The 14288-nt window shown below is 39.8% G+C and overlaps 2 pseudogenes; both read right to left on the bottom strand.

The window, feature by feature from the left end:
• Nucleotides 1–2987: 2987 nt before the first annotated feature.
• LOC143891017 (flotillin-like protein 2 pseudogene) lies at nt 2988–4508 on the bottom strand (annotated as a pseudogene).
• Nucleotides 4509–7535: 3027 nt separating this feature from the next.
• LOC143891016 (flotillin-like protein 4) lies at nt 7536–12598 on the bottom strand (annotated as a pseudogene).
• Nucleotides 12599–14288: the final 1690 nt, after the last annotated feature.

Below are 14288 nucleotides of genomic sequence, written 5' to 3'. Positions count from 1 at the left end.
GAACATCCAAGTAACAACGATGGTTTCAAATTATATAGTGCTAATGTCCTCACTACCATATTATATAATACCACTACGCACTGTATTGCGATGATCGCACTCCTCACTTTATTAAAATGTACGGTATGGCCCGTACCATCAGATGATCCAAACCGTCGATTAGATGGGCCACTTCCTACATAGGTTGTCCCCAAAAATAATTTTCATAGGTTGATCCGAACCCTCCGATCTATAGCGGGTTATATGTTGATCCAAACCGTCCATGTAATGAATGGAACACAACATCAATCGGTTGTGCCCGTAAAATCATTTCCATAGGTTGATCCTAGCCCTTCCAATCAATATAGGCTGATCCTAGCCCTCCAATCGATAGAGGTTTCCATAATTGTTGTTCCTCTCTAGGTGTCCGGAATCCATAAATAGTTTGCAAGTGTCCTGCATGCATAATATAAAGCAGTTCTTTCGTCATTGTCATATGTCCTCACCTCTTCTTGGTAGTTTTTTTTCGTAATTGTCATAGACAAGTACCCTGAGTCGGTACTCTTCGTATGTAGATTACGATTTTATCCTCAAATAATTTCTCATAGAGATAGATGTTAGATATCAGTAAAGGGGTTAATGGTAAAAGAGTAATGCTGTAAATCTCAGAGAAAAATGGAAAGTCAAAAAAAGGATTTTCCAAAAATTCAAAAAATCCACCCCTTTTCTCTCACGCAACAGTGAATAGTGAAACCCCCATCCTGCTATAATATAATAGAAGATAGATAGATATTTCTTTTGGCTTACTATCCATCCAACTGGGCTGATTGACACAATTTTCTTCAATACTTAATAATCTAATCTAATCTAACTACTATATATAAAGGCGGAATTGTGGGTTAAGTTCTTCCACCCTTTGCCGTTATTTCCGCTTGTGTCCCACTGCCATAATTCCAATTGTATCCCACATGTAAGGGCATTTGTGTCATTTACCGTTATTTCCGCTTGTGCTCCACCTTTTATGATCCACACGTCAGCATTACTCTTTTACCATTAACCCCTTTGCTGAAATCTAAAATTTGTCTCTGTGAGAAATTATTTGAGGGTAAAATCGTAATCTACATACGAAAAGTACCGACACATGGTGCCTGTCTATGACAATTACGGCAGAAAACTACCAAGAAGAGGTAAAGACATATGACAATGATGAAAGAACTACTTTATATTACTCATGCATGACACTTGCAAAATATTGATGAATTCTGGGCACCTGAAGAGGAACAACAATTATGGAAACCCCTATCGATTGGAGGGCTAGGATCAACCTATATCGATTGGAGGGCTAGGATCAACCTATGGAAATGGTTTTACGGGCACAACCGATTGATGTTGTGTTCCATCACATGGAGGGTTTAGATCAACCTATAACCAAGGTTTAAAATTTTTGTTTCGATAACCGTTTCGGACCCCACCGGAAACTGAAATTTGGTAATTTGGTTCGAAATTCAGGACCGAAATTCGGACCGAAACTTTTTGTTTCGGTAACCGTTTCGGACCCCACCGGAAACCGACATTTGGTAATTCAGTTTGAAATTTGGTAAACGACGAGAAATGAAATTTCGGTAAATTTCGATTTCGGTCCCCACCGAAATTTTGGGTTCAAAATTTAAAACATGCCTATAACCCTCTATAGATCGGAGGGTTCGGATCAACCTATGAAAATTATTTTTGAGGCACAACCTATGTAGGAAGTGGCCCATCCAAAAGAAATTTCTTTTCCTTTTATCTGGGATTTACTCGTCAGCATTACTCTTTCACCATTAACCCCTTTGCTGATATCTAACATCTATCTCTACGAGAAATTATTTCAGGGTAAAATCGTAATCTACATACGAAATCTATCGACACAGGGTACGGGCCATACCGTACATTTTAATAGAGTGAGGAGTGCGATCATCAAAATACGGTGAGTAGTGCCATTATCAAATATGGTAATAAGAACATTAGCACTATATATAATTTCAAACCGTCGTTGTTGCTTGGATGTTCCCACGCAGGTCGGGTTCGACCTGAATTTGGGTTGGGTCGGGTTAAACTTTTCGCAAATCAGGTTGGGTTGGGAAAAATCAACCCCAATTGGAAATCGGGTTGTGTCGAGTTGGGCTGTCGGGCAACCCGACCCGACCCGAAACCCGAATTTGGGTTCCATCTGAAGAAGTTTTGTATATTTGTGTTTTTCTTTTTCAACATTGAAATAGACTCCACAGTCCACAATGGACGGTTTGGATAATCTTATGGTGCGGGCCATACCGTACTTGAATAAAGTGAGGAGTGTGATCATCAAAATATAGTAGTGCGGATAATATTTCCCTTTGTTAATTGTTAGTCCCTATTTGGTTTGGATTTTGCGAACCGCTTGTGAATTAAAAACTGATTATTGGTGACTCACTATTGGTTCTCAAAATCCAAAACAACCCGGCTTGAGTTGAGGTGGTCAACAATTGGTACCATATCAAATTGGGTCAGCCCGACCCAACCCAACCCAAATTGGGTCGGGTGTTGCACCCCTAACGACGACGAAAAAACTACTTTTCCTTATTCACTATGTGGGGGTCAAATTACAGAAATGTTGATATTACGAATGCAGGACACCTGTAAAAATAATGACGAATTCTTCGCACCTTAAGAGGAACAACAATCATGGAAACCTCTATAGATTGGAGGGCTAGGATCAGCCTATGGAAATGATTTTATGGGTACAAGCTATTGATGTTGTGTTCCATCACATGGACGGTTTAGATCAACCTATGATGTGGTATGTACAATTTTAAATGGATAATTTAATTGGATAGCAGGTGCATCGCAAGTGCATTTTTACTAGCAAGAGTAAAAAGAGTAACATTGATAGAAATACATAATTAATTAAAAACAAAGCATCACACAAAATAAAATAAAATACGATAATTACGCCCATTTTCAACACACATGAACCTATTAATAATTTAATTTTAATTAGCTGATGAATCTTTGAGCGTCCCCATCCATGCCGGAGGAAGCATCCCTGTCTGCTCGTGCAATGTCTTAAATAATGGCGGTAACATCCTATACACGCCGGCCACCTCATTCATACCACCACCCGCAATCTCACCACCATTGCCATTAGTCCAAACACTAATCTTTGGTTGTAATCCTTGTATAGCCCCAGCATTAATCTTCGCGATCTCTTGAAATAATCCCCCATTGATCATCAAGTAATCCCTCAAACTGGCGTAATTTCCGTCCAAGGCCTTTAGCAATGTGCTAACATAGACGCCTTGTGCCTGGGCGAGTGCCACTAGTCCCTCTACCTCCTTTTGCTTGGCGTAAAGCTCCCCTAAAGCCGCTTGTTGACGAGCGAAGAGGGCTGCCTCTGCGGCCACTCGCCGGCCGTCGGCCTCTTTCTTCTTCTCCTAATTACTTCATTTTGTTCCATTTATGTAATTCCTATGTTTTGTTTTTCTATTTTGAATTGTGTAATTCATAGAAGAATTTGTTCGATCTGTTTGTTATTTTCTGTTGGTTAGGGGTTTTTTTACTAGGATCTTGATTGAAGGGATGTGATGGGATATAATTAGGAACAATTCTAATTGAGAGCTGTGCAGATTTTCCTAAATTGTTAGGTTTCCTAATAAGATTTTCCTACTAAATTGTTAGGTTTATGATACGTACTTGTTATGGTGTATATGATTTAGTTTTAAGTAGTTATTGTAGGATTATGCATTTTAGATTTGTGGGGTTGGTTACTTGTTATGTGTCATTTAAATGGGTAAATGGGTTGATGATGTGATACTCTCTTTGTGCTTGTATTTAAGTTCTTTATTTCAATGAAATGGGAACCCAACTAGAGCCAGGATTTGAGCCGGGTAGATGCCTTTCACCTTCTTCGTGAAATTTTTCTAAAGGATTCATTTAGCCGACGCCAACTAGTTTGGGACAATGGCTTTGTTGAGTTGACTTGAGTATTTCAATGAAATGGGAGAAAGAATTTTACAGCAGCAGAGCAAACTTTGTTTAGGAGAGTAATGGTTCCTCTCGAATTGAACTTTTAGGAGGTCCGGTTGCCTCAAATCAACCTCTCTCTCTCTCTCTCTCTCTTTGTTCTTTCTATCGTTTTAATTTTGTTTATTTGTGTTTCGGCCAATTGGGCATGTGACGGTTTCCTTATATTTTTGGGTTTCATTTTCTCTCGTCGATATGTTTTCGTTTTGTTCATTGTGAATTTTGTTTCCCGGAGTTGACGCGTGATTCGTGTAGGGTTTTGGATTTATAAGTATTTTTTTTAAGTCTTATGATTAGCTGAATTTCTTGATCTATCGTGATCTTGTGTTATCCAGATGTCTTTCAATTTGGGATATTCTGACCAATTGTGGTGTTTGTAGAGAGTATTTTCTTCTAGGGAAAACTGTCTCTTGGTTTGTAGTTATCTTTGCAAAAATCTTGATCCCTTCAGTTTTCTTCTGCAAAGATGTCTGCCATTCTTCAATTTTCATCAGAAATTCAATCTTCTGTCATTTCCACTTTTAGAGCTTTTGAATTTGGTAGAAATAACGTAGTTTCAAAACTCCCCCGAGTCGACCCCATTTTACAAGCCGAGGCGAGGGGATTGCAATTTGGATTACAGTGGTATTTTGCCAACAATTTGGGCCCTCTGATTGTGGAGGGGGACTCCACCAATGTGATAGCTTGGGCTACCAATCAAGGCAGAGGGCCTTGGAGACTACAGAACATTATCGACGAGATACGAGATCTGGTTAGATGTCTAAGACCGCATCTTGCTCACAGGAGAAGGACGGCCAATTCAATGGCAGACCCTCTAGCCAAAGATGGGGTGTATGTGACGGGAACACATGTCATTTGTATTGTAAATCCAGGGTCTTTATAGGCACTGTACTGTCAGATCTCTCTTTTTTTGCTTATGTACTGGGACATCCTATCCCTCCTTCTGACTCAATAAAATTCTTTGTTAATTTAAAAAAAAAAAGGTTAATCCAAACTCCTTTGACTCTCCCAAGTTATGACCACGTCAACTAAGTACTCATCCGTGCCAACAAAGTAGTAGGTTACGTCATGCCAAGTTGACTAGGATTTGCTTTGGCCACATTTTAACCCACATCCATGTTTTGAGACACCGAGAAATATGCCTCGAAACGGTTATTTGATCGAGAAAAACAAAAGCAAAACATAAAAATTTAAATAATCAAGAAATTTTCATTATGATTGAGTATCTGGCTATCTGCAATTCTTGTTTCAACTTTGATGAAATATCTTGAACTCACGAGTTTTGATTTTGAGGAATGCATTTTTTTTCTATCGTTTTGTTGAGTATTTGGATGCATCTCGTACCTCTTTGAGTGCCCCATTATCTGGATAATTGTATTTTTTCTTCTTTCTGTTTTTTCTGTATTGACCATCTCGGTCTCCCTTTTCTTAACATAATTGCCATGATTCAAGGAAAAAAGAAGTATTTGGATGCATCTCTGTTCTTATTGCTGTCTTGGTGATACAAAGGTTTCATCTTCTTTACAGAGTCATGTACAATTCTCTTTTTTAGGGCACTGTCCATGGGTTGATTATTCTCAACCTCATATGTCAAATCTACCGAACTTGCGAGCATTTTATATCTGCTTAGACTAATTACCACGGACCCCATCCGCCACCACCTCACACACAAATTTTGTGTAGGTTGGGTTGTTTATTTCCACATAACAAGATGCAGTTCATTTTGCTCATTGTTATTTTTATTTTTTTTGATAAGTTCATTTTTCTTATTTTGATATAGCCATTCTTCGCCAAGGTTATCTTTGGTCATTATCCATCTCTCCTGGAAAATCAAAGTGATCTTTAGAAAGCCCACCTAGCTGTCTGTGAAGTGCCTTTGGAGTTGTGTGACAGTCCTTTGACACAATTAGCTGTCTGATTTGCCTAGTTAGTCAGAGAAGTTATAAAAGCATTGTAGTCCCTGCAAATTATATTACTTGAGAATTCCTTCCGCAAATCATTCACTAGGAATTCCAGGTAATGACCTCAAAAGCATTTGATCATTTGATTGAAGTGGCTCTGTATCTCCCACTTCAAAGTTAGAAGAGAAGTAGCTGTGATCATGTGATTGGGATAGGCTCAGAGAGAGTCCATTTGTTGCCCTTCGAGTACCATGATCCATGATGTTAAATAGAATTAGGATGTGATCCAATCAAACAAATAACCAACTATTTAATGACACTGCTATTTGATTTTGCCTTCTGTCGTAATTGCAATCGTTAAATATGTTACTGCTTATTTTGCGAATTTTCTATATAATATACTCATGGTTCCAAGTTACTCAAAAACTGTTCCAAAGATGCCCAAATTTACCTAAGGAACGTGGGATGCTATCTTGGAGTGTTTGGGGTTTAGTGGATGTTTCCAGTCAATATAGGGAGTGGGGACCTTATTCGTGACTGGTAATTACTCTCTGTTGGTTGGGAACGTAAATCTCTTTGGAAAATAGCCGTCCTTGGTGTGTTTTTAAGGGGCATTTGGAAGGAGTGGAATGATTGTATATTCCAAGCCAAGAATTATCTTCCTGCTGTTGTCAACTGCAGTATTAAATCAAATATCATTCAATGGACAAGTTTTTATAAGACTAGTGATGGTTACCGGATGGGTGACTTGTCAATGTATTTTCTAGAGGAGAACAGTATTCTGTCTCCAAAGGTACATTGTTAAAGGTGGAAAAGTGTTTGATGAGAGGGTAAGCAGATGAAAATTTGCTTATAATGGATTTGACATTATTGTTTTAATAAATTTGTTGTGTACTTCTTTGTGAAAGGCCCAATTACACCAAAAGCATAAGATGACAGAATTGGTGGTATTTAATCATCTATACTTCAACCAACCAAACACCCCCCACTACATCTGCACGATACTTAAGGCTCTGTTTGTTTTGGATTTTGGAAATCGATTGGGAGTCCCAGACTGATTATTGGACTCAAATTTATGTTTAGCTTTGAGTACAATAATCAGTTTTGGATTCACAATCGGATCTCAAAATTAGAAACAAACAAGGCCTTAATGTAGGTATAAAGAGAATTTAAATTATTTTTAATAGTCAGACATGTTTTTATCTATCATTATCCGCCCTCATTTTATTCCTATCCACTCACTGGCTATTACATTCCCTAAAAAACTATTGTGATTCTCTTATTGAGTGTTTATGGCTTCCAAGAATCTGTCAACAACTTTTAATTTCTAGCTCTTTTTTTTTCGTTCTAAAATAACTTCCACTCAGTGCATTCGTAATTCCACTAGAATACATCCAGCCAACTAAATACAGAAACTCTTAAAAACCCAACTAAAATAGCAACCAAGTAGAATCAAAAGCAAGAGAACATGCTACAAAAAATGTAGAAAATATGCAAACTAAATTTCTACTCTTTTGTTCTTCTATATCAAGATAAGAAAGAAACTATCTGACTAAACATTTAACTCCACGAAATCAATAAAACAAATGGAAAAAAATATAGCCGATGAATCATTAATCATTCTGATGAATCTTCTAGCGTGCCCATCCATGCCGGAGGCAGCATTCCCGTCTGCTCGTGCACGGTCTTAAATAATGGTGGTAACATCTTATACACGCCCGCCACTTCATTCATACCACCACCCGCAACCTCACCGCCATTGCCATTAGTCCAAACACTGATCTTTGGTTGTAATCCTTCTATGGCCCCAGCATTGATCTTAGCCATCTCTTGAAACATTCCCCCATTGATCATCAAGTAATCCCTCAAGTTCGTATAATTTCCATCTAAGGCCTTGAGCAATGTGTTAAAATAGACGCCCTGTGCCTGCGCGAGTGCCACTACTCCCTCTGCCTCCTTTTGCTTTGCGTAGAGCTCCCCTAAAGCCGTTTGCTGACAAGCGAAGAGGGCTGCCTCAGCGGCCACTCGGCGGGCTTCGGCCACCTTCTCCCTCTGATAGAGCTCTGCCTCTGCAGCCTTTTGCTTCTTGTAGAGCTTCCAATTTGCCTCTTGCACCTGTTTTTTGATAAACAAAATTCAAAGATGAAGGGGGTATTTGTATACAAGCTAAGAAGGGCTCTATATGCAAATAAAGTTTTGTAAAGCTAATAATTTTTACAAGGCCCTTCCAAAAACCCAGCTGCAAGGGCGCCCTTCCGTTTAGCACTCTATCTGCAAATAGAACATTGAGGTCTCTTTGGAGGCCATTACTATATCATCTACTTATACATCTATACTATACTTACAGTTTACTTTTTACATAGCAAATAAAAAGGCTAGTGATATTTGCACTGCAATTTATGTTTCAATAATTGTACAATCTCAACTTGTCTTTTACGAGCATATTGGGAACTATAATAACTTTTGATCGCTGTTTAAATAACAAAAGACAAGCTGAGTTTGTGAAATTATCACAACATCGTAGTACCAATATAAATAGCATAAAAAAAATCCATAGAAAACTGAAGAGAAAAGGTAACATGGGTGGTTGACTAGAAAGGGTGGAACATAATTTCCCTGGGCCGTGTTTGGATTGCAGGAAATTTTGGAAAGGAAAAATATTTCTAAATTTTCCTGCTTATTTTTAAACGCAAAAAGGGATTAACGTGAACCAACACTATTCAATTTTCCTTAGAGTGACATTCAATTTATGATACTATCCTTCCAAATTAACCAGAATCATATTATTCTCCTCTAAATCATGGAAAGAAAAAACTTAACCAAGAAAAATAACTCCCATCAGAAAATTTTTCTTGCAATCCAAAGAGAGCTACTAATTTTATTCTTAAGCAAAGGCCTAGGTAGGTTGGGAAGAAGGCAAACCAAAAGCGGAGGAAATAACAATATCGAATGATAAATTAACCAAATCATACTTACCTTGGTCTCATACTCGACACTAGCCTTGCTAAGAAACTCAGCCTTGAGCTTCTCTGTCTGAGTTAAAGCATTCCTACTCTCCACCTCCCTCTGCAACTCAGCCTCTCTAATAGCCACTGCCTTCGCGGCCTCAACCTCCGCCATCTGTGCCAGTTGGGCCCACGAAGCCTTCTTCGTTGCTAACTCAGCATTCGCCTTTGCCACATCAGCCTCCCTTTGATTCTCAAAAATCTTTACCTCGGACTTCACCTTAATCTCCTCTTTCTTCCCTTCCCCTTGCCTATTCGTAGAGAAAATCTTTGTCTCCGCATCAATCTTTGCCGCATTCTGCGTGGTCTGCCCCTCCCTTAGCTTAGACCCAATCTCCCCTTTCATCCTAGCCTCGGCCCCATCCACCTTGGCTTGGTTCGCAGCTTCCATCTGGGTCTTTTGACCCAAGTACGAAAAGTACTCATGGCCTTGAACATCCACAAGTTGCTTAACATTCGCGTTATAAATCAACAACCCAAATTGGTTCAATTCAAGCTGAACTTTCTCAAAAACTTGTTGTGTGAATTCTTTGGTACCTGTTAGAATATGTGAGATCTTCATCAGCATGCATTAGGTCAAAAGATTTGATAATTTTACTGTAATCAAACGAATATCATTTTTTTAATCCACATATGTTTGAGAGGGCATGTTAGAATATGTGAGAGCTAACATTACCTTTAAAAATTTGTTCCATGGTCATGGACGCGGCGAGGACACGGGTCTCGCCTTCAATTACGCCTTGAACGAGCTCGGTGACATGCTTGGGGAGCTTGTTATGGGAGGACATGAGTTTGGCGTATTTGAGAAGGCTTTCATGGTCCTCGACCCGCGGGCCGATGGTGAAGACGGCGGGGAGGAGGAAAGGGAGCTTCTCCGCGCTCATGGCTTGTACTTCGAAGGTATAATTTACTGGGGAGATTTCGATGACAGTATACGATTGGCCGGGAAGGATCCATGCTTTCTTGGCTAGCTTGATATCCTTAATATTGAAACCAGTGATGACTAGGTACTCACTAGCCTTGGCTACTTTGTACCACCACACCATGGTTGGAAGATGAGGGAGAGACTAGAAGAAGAAGAAGAAGAAGAAGAAGAAGAAGAAGAAAAATAAAAGGTGATGTGAAGATGTGAAGGACAAGAAAAAGGGAACAAGAAGGTGGTTTCTTAGATGGAGAGTGAAGAACGTCTAGGCAGAGGAAGCACAAGCTGTTATGTTTTTTTTGTTTGATACACGACCCATATTTATAGAATAAAACCCATATTCTCCCACGTTTCCTCTTTCTATTTAAACTCCACCTCTAATCTAGCTAGAATTAGGCTTCCCAACTTAACATGACTCTTACCATGTTTCCTAATACAAGGAGGACTAAGAAACCAAAAGGAAAATAAGAAACCGCCCTACATTAGTAAATACTAAAACAAGATAGAGATAGACAAATCAAGGAAGAGTCCCACTGCACATCACAAAACTGGTTGTGGATAGGTCTCTTCTCTGATAAAACCGACTTAACAAGAATTTCTGATTGTGGGGAAGTCTCTTTTATTTGAATTTCTGATTGGCTGATATTGACTAACAAAAATTTGTTATCCAAACAGTAGAGAGCAAAATTCCAGAAAAGTTTGGATATGACCTAAACCGTCAACAAAAACAAATTCTAGAAAAAAATTTCTTTCGAACAAAAAACAATTCCTAGACCCAAACATGCCTTTAGGTTACTTTATTTACACCTATTTTCCATGAAATGATTTTTCAAAAATTGAATAGTTTACTTGTATTTTAGGAAAATTGCAAACCTACTATAGACCCTAGAATTGTTTTCCATGTAATATTATATTCTCTGGAAACTTTTTTCCCGTCAATTTCCCCCATAAATCCAAACACCCCCTTAAAAATTTGCATACTCTATCGTGTGCCATCTTATACACACCCGCCACCTCATTCATACCACCACCCGCAATCTCACCACCATTGCCATTAGTCCAAACACTGATCTTTGGTTGTAATCCTTGTATAGCGCCAGCATTAATCACAATCATATTATTTCCCTCTAAATATTGGAAAGAAACAACTTTCCAAGAAAATACATTTCATCAAAAATGTTTTCCTTGCAATCCTTATAGAGCCTAATTTTAATCTTAAGCAAGGCCTAGGTTGGGAACAAGGCAAAACAAAAGGGGTAGGAATATCATTTTTCAATGATAAGATAACAAAATCATACATTCCCTGGTCTCATACTCAACACTAGCCTTACTAAGTAACTCATCCTTGAGCTTCTCATTCCGAGTTAAAGCATTCCTCCTCTCCACTTCCCTCTGCAACTCAGCCTCTCTAATCGCCACCGCCTTTGCCGCTTCAACCTCCGCCATCTGTGTCTGTTGGGCCCACGAAGCCTTCTTCGTTGCCAACTCAGCATTTGCCTTGCCACATCAGCCTCTCTCCCATTCTCAAATATCTTCACCTCAGCTTTCACCTTAATCTCCTCCTTCTTCCCCTCCCCTTGCCTTTTCGTCGAGAAAATCTTCGTCTCTGCATCGATCTTCGCCGCATTTTGCGTCGTCTGCCCCTCCCTAAGCTTAGACCCAATCTCCCCTTTCATCCTGGCCACAGCCACATCCACCTTGGCTTGGTTTGCAGCCTCCATCTGGGTCTTTTGCCCCAAGTACGAAAAGTACTCATGGCCTTGACCATCCACAAGTTGCTTAACATTCGCGTTATAAATCAACAACCCAAATTGGTTCAATTCAAGCTAAACCTTCTCAAACACTTCTTGATTAAAATCTTTGGTGCCTCTGAAGATTTCCTCCATTGTCATGAATGCGGCTAGGACGCGGGTCTCTCCTTCGATTACGCCTTGAACGAGCTCTTTGACGTGGTGGGATAGCTTGTCGTGGGACGACATGAGTTTGGCGTATTTGAGAAGGCTATCGAAGTCGTCTCCTCATGGGCCGATGGTGAAGACGGCGGGGAGGAGAAAGGGGAGCTTCTCGGCGCTCATCGCTTGGACATTGAATGTGTAGTTTACGGGGGAGATGTCGAATACGGTGTAGGATTGGTCAGGGAGGATCCATGCTTTCTTGGCTAGTTTGATATCCTTAATTTTGTAACCAGTGATTACTAAGCACTCAGTTGCCTTGGCAACAAGGCAACTTTGTACCACCACACCATGGTTAGAAAATGTGTGTGTGTGTGTGTGTGTGTGTGCGCGCGTGAGAGAGAGAGAGAGAGAGAGAGAGAGAGAGAGAGAGATGTGAAGAACGAGAAGAGGTGGGAGGGTTATAAAGGAGGGAAGAAGGGGGTTTCGTTCTCTTCGTAGAATGAGAGTAGAATGTTTATGTAGAGGTTGCTGTTGTGTGGTGGGCAAATTGAATGGGAAATGATATTTTTTTTTAATATACTTAGTATACAATCTTTTAAAGGCTCTGTGGCTTTCAAAAGCCATTTCAAAACAAAAAATGAAATGATATGAGCATGACCATGTTTTGATATTTGCACTAACTCATCTCGTCTTTCATTATTTAAAGAGCTGTCAAAGGTGATTACAGTTCCCAAAAATCTTTCACAAAGCCAATTAAAAAAGAAAAGACAAACTGGGTTTGTGCAGTTATTAAAAAATGGTCGTGATATCATTTCCCAACCAAAAAAAAGGGCGGTCAGTGCACCAGACTCACGCCATTGCGGGGTCTGGGGAGGGCTAGATGTACATAGCCTTACTCCTGCTTTGTAGATAGGCTGTTTCCGTGACTTGAACCCCTGACCACAGGTCACAATAGAGCAACCTTACCGTTGTGCCAAGGCTCGCCCTCTATATCATTTTCCAACAAAACAAAGTTGGAAAATGCATAATTTTCAAGAGAACAGATATAGAAGGTAGTGCAAGTGCTGTGAAAGAGATGGAAGTATTATTTCTACCTGTATTGTTTTTGGTGATTTGCTTGGGACCATCCAGGCATTTTGCGGGCCGGCTGTTGCATGACAGAGCAGCTACATATCAGATTTTGTCTAATTCATTTAATTCATTTGAGGTGGCTGCTCTCAAGCAACAGCCAGCCCATGAAATGCTTTCTGCAATGGAAACTAGAAAATCTCTTTTTAATATACTTAAGCTCAAATCTGTTAAAAGGCACTCTGGCTTTCAAATTTCAAAAGCTGCTAGTTGTCTATTTTAAAAAAGTCAAAACAAAAAAAGCTCAAAAATGCATAATTTTAGAAGGTAGCCCAAATGCTTGGAAAGGGGTGTGTACTATTTCCACTTATTTGTCCTTGTCCATTATTTTTGTTTTTGCCAAGTGAGTAATAACTGGACGGAGAGAAAAGAAAAGAGTGAACAACAATGTAGAGATGGCCAAACCCAAACAAACTCGCCAACCCAAAGTAAGAGGAAAATTCCTGAAAGAAGCTCTATACTTTACAAGAAGATGGCCAAACCCAAACCACCTTCCTCCTGAGAAGGGTTTTTCTCTGTATTTTGTTTTTTCTTCGTTCTTGTTTCTTTCTTGCTTCCTATTGTAGATATGGGTGGTCCATCTCGGCCTTAATCACGATGTTGAAGATCCAAATCCTCTGCCATTTTTAGAAATTATAGAATAGAGATATAGATCGGAAGAGGAATCCTATCATGTTCTCTGGTTTTCCGGCTGGAGCTTTGGTCATTCACTTGCAGCTTTGACCTGCCTCCATTAAAACCCTCTTTCATTTTCATCTTTGCCCAGATCTATCCCCAAACCCTATAATTTCAGATGAGATCCATTGAATCCGGTCAAATCTCCTTCAATTCCCCGTCACCATCTTCTTCCTTTGTGAGCTCCACCTCCTTCTATTGCTACCTCTAAAATCTCCTTCAGGAACCCTATTGTTGACCTCCTCTGTCATGAAACCTATATTCTCCGATTAAATTCTTCTTCCTCGATCAAAATCCTTGCCGGATTCCGGTCATACTCCAGTCGAAGTCCTTCATCTTCACGAGCAATTCCCACTCAAATCCGATCTAGCAGATCTGGTGTGTTTATATCTGTTAGAAGGTGTATTGCATAGCCTAAGGGCATAGTGGTCTTTGTATGTTCTCTTTATATATAAATACTAAAGTAAAGGGGAGTAAACCCTAACTTCTTCCTTTTCTCTCTAATCTCTTCTCCTCTCAACATGGTATCAGAGCCCTAGGGGTTTTTTTGCCCTAGGGACCATTGGAGGAGCTCCCCTTCTCCTTCTTCTCTCCTCCCTCCCTGCATCACGCTCCTCCTTTTTTCTCCTTCTTCTCGCTCACCCTTCCCACTCGTCCCAGGCAATTTTTTTTTCCCGCCCCTGCTCCTGCTCCTGCTCCTCCCTCGCTCTCTCTCTCTCTCTTCCACCCCAATCTCTTCCTCTTT

The sequence above is a fragment of the Tasmannia lanceolata genome, unplaced genomic scaffold (genome assembly GCF_043159265.1).
Source record: "Tasmannia lanceolata isolate RefF3 unplaced genomic scaffold, GAP_Taslan_0.1 ptg000013l, whole genome shotgun sequence".
NCBI lineage: Eukaryota > Viridiplantae > Streptophyta > Magnoliopsida > Canellales > Winteraceae > Tasmannia > Tasmannia lanceolata.
Note: the sequence above shows the minus strand (reverse complement) of the source record. Positions and strands in the feature narration are given on the sequence as shown.